This window comes from Lepidochelys olivacea, assembly GCF_965140295.1.
Source record: "Lepidochelys olivacea isolate rLepOli2 genome assembly, chromosome: 2".
Lineage (NCBI taxonomy): Eukaryota > Metazoa > Chordata > Testudines > Cheloniidae > Lepidochelys > Lepidochelys olivacea.
In genome coordinates, this window is record NC_140412.1 from 133,579,849 (window position 1) to 133,588,407 (window position 8,559).

Sequence of the window (8,559 nt, forward strand, 5' to 3'; positions counted from 1 at the left end):
TGGGTCCCCCCAGGGTCCTGCCTCTGCTCTGCTGCAAAAACCACTCAGAGACCCTCCGGTTCAGCAATCACCCATGCAGTTTATTTATAAGTGCAATCCCATCACCTTCTCACCACATACAGCATGGGGGTTTCACTCTAAAGGACTTCCCAGCCCCTGCAGCCAGGAGAGAAGCACTCCCACTTTCCTTCCACTCTCTGGTTTCCCCCGTTTCTGTCTGCCCCCTTTGGCTTCCTTCCTCTGAGGCTTCTATGCAGCCCCAGGCTAATTAGGCTGGCAGCTGTTTCCCAGGGCCAGCCCACAACATTTTGGCACCTGAGGCGGGGAGCTCAAATGATGCCCCCATGTCCCCTTGCTTGGGCCAAAAATTTGAAAGGTCTCAATTCTGCCTTCTTCCTGTTCTACTCTTCTTATGGTACTGCTCTGCTACCTACCCCAATAAAGGAGAACTGACAACTTAAAATGCCTTGTTCAAAAATGTTAAGTAACACTAACATTTGCTGTTCAGGTGTTTGAAAGTTAACTTTTCTTGTCTGCATAGTAAACACTGGCATTTGTATATGTTTGAATAATCAAAGTGCCTTCTGTGCCTTCTTGGTTGCAAAGATTTGAACTGCTTCCTGAAGGTCCACAATCTGGGCCAGCTCATGCTCTACTGAGATGGTTGCAAGGCCAACCAGCCTCTCCTGTGTCATTGTGGAGCGTAGATGTGTTTTTATGAACTTCAGCTTGGAGAAGCTGCATTCTCCACTGACAACTGTTACAGAAAGTGTTAGAAGTATGCACAGAGCAACAAAAGCATTTGGAAAGAGGGTGGTCATCTTATTTGTGCACATATAGTCCAGAACAGCCTTTGGAGTTGATCCTGCTGAAATGTATCTTGAACAGGCTTTCAGTTCATCACCTAAATCACTCGCATCAATATTGCACATGTCATCATGTGTCAACACTGTCTCTACTGCCCTGCATTGCTGGTGTAGGTCTTCTTCAGGTATAGTGAGGAGTTTTGGAATATCATAAACATCCCAAATATACAGCTGTGTTCCTTGAGCTGCATGAAACGTTCTTCAACTGACTATTGCACAATCTAGCACCTGGTTAAGGAATTCAATTTTGAATTGTTGTTCGGTGTCTCTTATGGGATTATCCCATGCCTCATAATCAAAATGTCTTCTTTTTTGGTGACTCCTGTATTCTTGAATGGGTGGAAAAATAGCATCAGTGTGAAGTTTCTTCGTCAACTTCTGTGCACTCTTCAGAATGTTTTGAAATCCCTCATCTGACCAGTAAGACATCATGCCACAACACTAAGCCACACAGAAATTTGAAGTTCTGTATGTTTCTCATGATTCCATTTCCCTCTGCCACTGTTCTCCCATGAACAGTTCCTGTCATAGCATTAACCTCCATCATGGCAACTATGGCATCATCTATCTTCCCAATTTGGTGTTTGATGGGCTTTATCGCCTCCACTCAACTTTCCCATCATGTGGCACTCAGTGGTTTCAGTGTCAGAGAGGATGTTCGCAGATTTTGCTTCAAAATTTGCCATCGATGAGTTGATGCAGAGAAAAATACATAGATGCTTTGAATTACACTAAAAAATTCAGCATCCTCACCACAAGCTGATGCTGCATCACTGACCACCAAGATCAATGAATGAGAACTGCATGGGACGAAAAAAGCTTGAGGGTTTAACTCTTGGATCTGTGTCTGCACTCCTCTGTTCTTTCCTCTCATGTTGACACCATTATCGTAGCACTGACCTCTCATGTCAGCTATCACAATTCCCGTATCTTCCAGCTTTTTAAGAAGCACGTTTGTCATACCAGCTCCTGTAGTATCATCAATGTCAATAAATTCTAGAAAATTCTCTGACAGTTACAATTGCAGGGACATTTTCACAAGGTTCTGTTGTTGTTACAAAATGCACCATTGAAGTCATTTGCTCTGTATGGCTGATGTCAGGTGTGCAGTCCAGAATAACAGAGTAAACTTGCTGACTTCAGATCTGCCACAATCTTCTGTTTGACTTTTGTTGCCAGTAACTGTATGATCTCATTTTGAGTTGTTTTTACAAGGGAGTGGTGTGTGTACATTTCTTGGGTGGTGACTCTTCTTTGATACTGTACCCCAGGAGCATGTAACTCAGCCATCAACACCACAATTTTAAGGAACTTTCCATTGTTTGGCACATACAGCTGATCTGAAGTGCCACGCAGTGCTAGGTTTTGGGTAGCAAGCATTCTCACAATGGCAATGAGCCTTTTCAGAACATTTTGCCAGTAAAGAGACTCTGATGCAATCTTCTCTTGATGCTGATCATCTATGGTGGCCTTTAACTTTAGTCTCATCTCAAGCTCTTTCCACCTATGGAATGCTCTCTGGTGATCTGCTGCCTTCTCATGGCATGCCAGATTTCTAGCCAGATTTTTCCAGTCCTTTGTTCCTGTAGAACCCAATGTGGCTGGAACATTAGACTCAAAGAGTTTTTGCAACAAAAACAGTATGCAGCATTCTGGGTTTTTGAGTACATGGCCTCTCCACTTTGTCACCATTGGGGATTTCAGGCCAGTCATGTGTTGGATGGAAACTTCTATCTTCATTGTCTTTGGGGAACATGAAGTCTTTCACTTGCTGTGGCCCATGCAGTACAAGAAGTCCCTCAGGCTACTGCTCAAGTAGGTCCACAGTCCTGGATCATCTTGACTTAAGGAACTAAACTCAGCAGCAGCTGTTTCTTGTGCCTCCACGACACTCTTCTCTGATCAACACTTTTCTTCAGGAATGTTCATGGTTACATCTATCTGAGATGGAGATATGGATGCTGCAGTAGTTGCCAGGTCAGCTACACTCTGACTAATTGGAAGATCAGGCATCTCCTCACCACTCACGTCCTCACTGGGGCCGGAAGGCTCACCGTGAACATTTGTGTCTATGTATCTCAGGAGAGCTCCTTCCTGCTTAGATAGAAAAGCTTCCTTTTGCTTTCTTTCTTTTTCTGAATTCTGCCCCAGAGGGGCGTTTTCTTCTTTCACTCATGACTGCTGTTCTGTGCCCGCTATAGTGGCTCTCAACACTCAATTGAAGGGGACAAATAAGCAGGCTGGTAGCAAGGCCAGAGTGAGGGAAGATATCAGCTTCTTAAGGGCCTAACTGGCTCCTACTACTACAGTTGACTGCCTGTTCTCCTCAAGTGGGTTCAGGGAAGCAGCAGGAAACAGGAAGCTCCCTGAGAAGCTGGTGTTAATCATCCAGGCTCCTGGGGGTGCTAGAGAGGTACATAAGAGGCTCTTCCTCCTCTCTCTCCCTGCAGCTCCTGCTGCTTTCTGTTATTCCGTCTCACCTTTTCTCCTGCATGCCTGTTATGTCTCTTGTGCCCTCCTTCCTCCAGCACAGCACTCCACCATCTCTGTGCATCTAGAGCAGAGAGAATACATATGTACCAGCAGCCAACACAATTTTCTACACTCTGGGTCCTAGTGGCACCCTGCCACAGTCTGGCACCTGAGGCAGCTGCCTCAGTTCACCTCATGGTAAGGCTAGCCCTGCTGTTTCCCCTTTGTCAATCAGGTGCAGGTTTCTCTAGACAGCTCCAGTTTAGTTCCCTTAATTATAGTTAGCATGACAGAGGGCTGGTTTAGGAGTCCCAGCCCAGCACCCTGTCACAGACACCTTAAAAAAATTAACAAGTTATATAAACTATTCTATGTAGGAGGGGGAAATTTTTGATAGCCCAGAGCTCAGTAACATCCCTACACCACTGCTCATAGCTGGAATGCCAATTGTTGTTATGCTCATTGCAGAAAGTAGCTAGAAAGGCCATTCTGAAGCTTTAGCACAGCTAACAGACCAGGAGGAGAGGTGGGACATGAGTGATCATGAAACATAAACATAACCCTGTTCCCTCCTGACTTGAGCTTTTTGACAAAACGTGGTTTTACAAGATGGAAAGTCTGGCAATAGTTAACTATTGCTATGTGAAATACAGCTGGTTAACTGATGGAGAACTCCACACTTAACTTAGCTTCTGCTCAGCAGTTTGGGGTGAGGGGTTGGTTTTTGTTTTTGTTTTTTGATCAACAAGCTATGTAATACTAACAAATTGGGTATAAAAAGAGGAAGAAATCTGAGCTTGGTGGACTCTTGAAGACCTTGGATACCTCTCAAGTTCCCCAGCAGGTGGAAAGCTGGCCTCTGGACATCTACAGAAATCCAATCGAGACCTCATCAAGACTCTGGGTAAATATTAATCTGAGATTAATTTTGGGTGCTCTACTAACCTGTTGCAGACCTGTGTAAGTGCTGGAGACTAAATAAAGTAGAAGCTTTGAGTGAAAGCACTTTTGTTTGCCTGCTTGCATCAACTAGCTATTGGTCAGATGGCCTCTGTCCCCATTGACGTATTTCCTGCCAGTGCCTTGCAAAAAGTAAAGTTACCAAGAGTTTTGGCTTCAGCAAAACTCCAAGTAACAGTACTGGAGGCCCCCGTGAGATGGTGGAGAGGAAGGGGTCTCTTGGTGCAATCTGCTAGTTGTCTATTGCAATAGGAAGTAGAGGACAGTGAAGTAGGGTCACAACCTATGGCTTTTGTGTTGTAGCTCGCAAGTCAATTAATTGATAACATTCTGTTACTGGTACTTAGAGCTCAGACTGGCAGCCTGGTCAAGTGAGAAATTTTGTCCAAAGGAAAGGAAACATTTGGTAAGGAAGAACAGTTGAAAATGATGTTGGGAAACAGCTTGACTGATTTTATACAGGAACATAGTAACAGATCCTGGAAACCAGGAGTCTGGACTGGCCCCGGAAAATTCCTGCAGCTCTGTAAGAAGATGGTCACGATGGCAGTAGATAAAGAGAAAGATCAGTTAAAGACAGAAATAGAGGAATTAAAGATAATGTTGAAAAAAACAAAAAGATATCCAGCCTGAAGGCTGAGTCAGACATGCTCCGGGCTCAGATAGTGGAACTGCATAAGCAGGGGTGTGACTGTAAGTGACAGAATAATAGGGTGCAGCAGGAAGTATCTGGATTGAAATAGCAGACAGTGGAGAGTGAAAGAACTTTTAGAATCTTACTGAAGGGTTCTCAAGGATAAGACCTAGGCAGACCATGGGGAATGTAAGAGGCAGGGTTTGGAGAGCAGAAGGGAATAGTGGCTGTAATTAGAGGAAGTTGTAGTCTGGGAAGGGGGGATGGGTCAGAGGAGGACCCTCATTTGTATGCTTCTTATTATGATGATGAGAAGGATGATCCCTATGAACTTCCATTTCCTTTGAGCTCTTCTGGGCAATCTCTGTATGGTCCCTTGCTTGAAACACTGGAAGAGCTGCAGACATCCACACCGATAGGTGCCACGGTGAGGGAAGATTGGTCTCCAAGGGGGTAACCGACGAGGGGAAGAATGGGTAGAGTTCAGGCCCTTCTCCTCTGAAAAGGTTAGAGCCCCAGGGAAATTGGTTGGCATGTTAAGCTGGAGCACAGCCTTGTGGTGGCTAGCAAGCATAGATGGCACCCCCGGTTTCACTCCGGTGGATGTGGTGGCAATTCCCACTCTCCTCTCGGAGCCAAGATAGGGGTTAAAGGTTCGGGTTCCTAGATGCTTTAGCTCACAGAGCCCTACTTCTATATTTGTTGTTGCTGTCTATAGTTTTTCTTGGCTTAAGTTCCCCTTCCCTCTTAAGTCAATCTTCACACACACTTTCTTTGCCTGCCCTTTCCATTTCTTCTTTTTCCTCCCCTCTCTTCCCCCATCTGCTGTTTTTTGCCTTTGTGCGTCTTTGTTTTGAAAGTTAAGAGTTAAAGCTTCAGCTGGCTTTACTTTACTAAAAGTATTGTACTGTCCTTGAAAATATCGTTGCCTAGCAACAGGAAAATTTACTTTGCTACTGATCCTAACTACTGCCTGGAAAGCAGTTTTGAAAAAGCAGTAGATTAACAAAAGAAGGATTGGGCCCAAAGATTGTAGTTTATTTGAGAGCTAAAGGGGAGAAAGGAAAGAGAAGGGAGACAGGCGGTACAAAAGTCGAGCAGAGCCCCTGATCCCTGGTGGGGTGGAAATTTGGAGACCGTGCCTAAGGTATGAACTGAAGGACAAAATAGATGGCTTTTCCATCCCAGAAATTTTATTAAGGCTGGCTGAGCATGAAGGGAAGATCCCAAGTGCACCTCCCGTTGCCTCCCCGTGAGGAGGCCAGTCGCCCCCAGTTCTCCTGATTTGGACACTGATGGGTTGGGGGAGGTTCACAGTTTATGTGGCGTTTGAAGGAGGGGTGTTTGGATAGAATTTGTTATATACAGGTGCCACCTATTCCTTGATTAGTACCCAGAATAAGAACCTGTTTGAATCTCCGGCTGGAGTTAAAACCTTGCAGGAGTTTAATGAGGCACAGAGAGTTGTTCCTTTTTGCCGAAACATTTTGTATTGGGTAGGGAAGAGGAGAAATAAAAGGGCAGTATGGTTCAATGGATTTGGGAGGAGAAGTGATCCTGGGAATTGATGTCTTGAGAGAATTAAGAATGTTTGTTGATTTTGCTAACAGATCCTATGGGAAACGGCCCCTGACACGCCCTGGGAGCCAGTGGAGATTTCAGCAAGCTACTGGAGAGCATCTCTTAAGATATCTGAAGAACTGAATTGTCCCATGTGGCCCCCAGAAATCCTAGCAATTGCAGAGAAACACTGTGATGTTTGGGCCAAAAATAAGAACGTATTAAAAATGGTGTAGAAATCTGAGTCCTACACCCTGATCCCCCACACCAGAAGCAATAAAAGAGGCAAAAGCCAGTCTGAAACAAACACGTGATGGGCTTTTGGGCCAAGGAATTTTGGTGGAACAGATAAGCCCCAATAATGGTGTTCTCTGGCCATTCCTTAAAGGTGATAACAAAACTTGGAGGTTGGTAGTGTATTTCCCCCCTCTGAACTGGGTGAGCTGGCTGATGTCTAGGTATTAGGAGGGGATGGCCTCCATTGTAGGAGGGGCCCAGTGGTTTTCAGTTTTAGATTTGGCCAATGCTTTCTTTGTTATCCCTTTACATTTGGGACAGCTATTACAAATCTGCTTTTTACCTTTTAAGGGAAGCAGTTGTGTTTTCATAGGGTCCCCATAGGCTGGATCAATGCCCGAGTCAAGATGTGGGCAGGAATGCCCAAAAGAGACAATGTAATTTTTTTTATATGCATGATATCCTGGTTTGCACTCAGACAGGGAAAAGAATCTGGAGGTATTGGAGAGGCTGTTACAAATGATTCAGGAAACTGCGTTTAAGATAAGCCCAAAGAAAGTCCTGCTCTGCTCCCAGAAAAAAAACTACCTCGGATTAATCCTGGAACAGGAGCGGCACTCCCCTGATCAACAGAGAGTAGAGCTGATTCTTAAATTCCAGGGTTCCGGTTTAGCATATCCCAGGTGGAAGAACCATTTTTTCTGCAACTGATGACTACTGAGAATGGGATGGGAGCTATTCTGAATCAGAACCATGGAACAGAGCTCCATCCTGTGTCATATTTCTTTACCTTCCAGTGAGGTGGAGAGGGGATTTACTCACTGTGAAAAAAAGAACATGGGCTTTGCAGCATTGGGAATATCTGGTGAGATTGTCCTTTGTCCTGAAAACAGACCATAAAACATTTACTCGCTAGCAAAAATAATAGGAACATGTTCAGCCCCAGCAGGCCCTAAGCAAATCAGCTCTGATGAATTTGCTGAGCAAACCCCAAGTGGGTGCTCAAAGGACAGTTGAAAGCTCAAGAGTCCCCTCCCAGGAAAGAAGGAAAGGGGAAGAGGGACTCAGGCCTGGATGGGTCTGAGTAAAAGTTAATAAATTTAGCTTAAATGTTCAGTGATACCTCCTGCTATATAGGGAGAGGAAATGTTTGTTTTGCTTTGTGTTTTAGATTATTAACTATGTAGATGCTGGAAGATCTTGGAGGCAATGCACTCCTATGTGCTGCTTTTGCTGGCCTTTGGATTATAGATCTGTTCCTTTGGTCATGTGAATTAGGAACCTGTTGTGTTTTCTGCATGGGGAGACTATCCATGAATGACTGTGAAATGTAAAGTGAACAATACCCTTGACATCACTACTGATCCCAACATCCTAGGAGAACAAATCACTTCTTTAGGCCCCGGGGACAGATATGGCCCCACTTCAATAAAATCGAAAGTAAATATTAACATTGGTAATGAGTGAGAACTGGTAATGTATCATGATTTGGGTTGCAAATGGTCTATGCTGGTGACTATGGAATCCCTACCACTTTGGTCGTAACCACACCATCCTCATGTAAACGCAAGGGGCTAATAAAGAAGCGGATTAGTTAGTGGGGGGAACTAAAAGCTACCCAGTTGGTTACAATTGTCACTGGGTGGGAACTGAGAGGCTGTTATTTAATTGTAGAAAGCCCAATTGTGTTTACTGGGGAATAGCCATTTTTTTTTTAAGTAGAAACAATCCCTTTCACCCCCAAACACTGGACAAGAAGATCTGGGGGAGGCAAGGCTACAGATAGTGACGTCTGTTTAAAGGAATCTGGAATTGGACATGAATGCAACA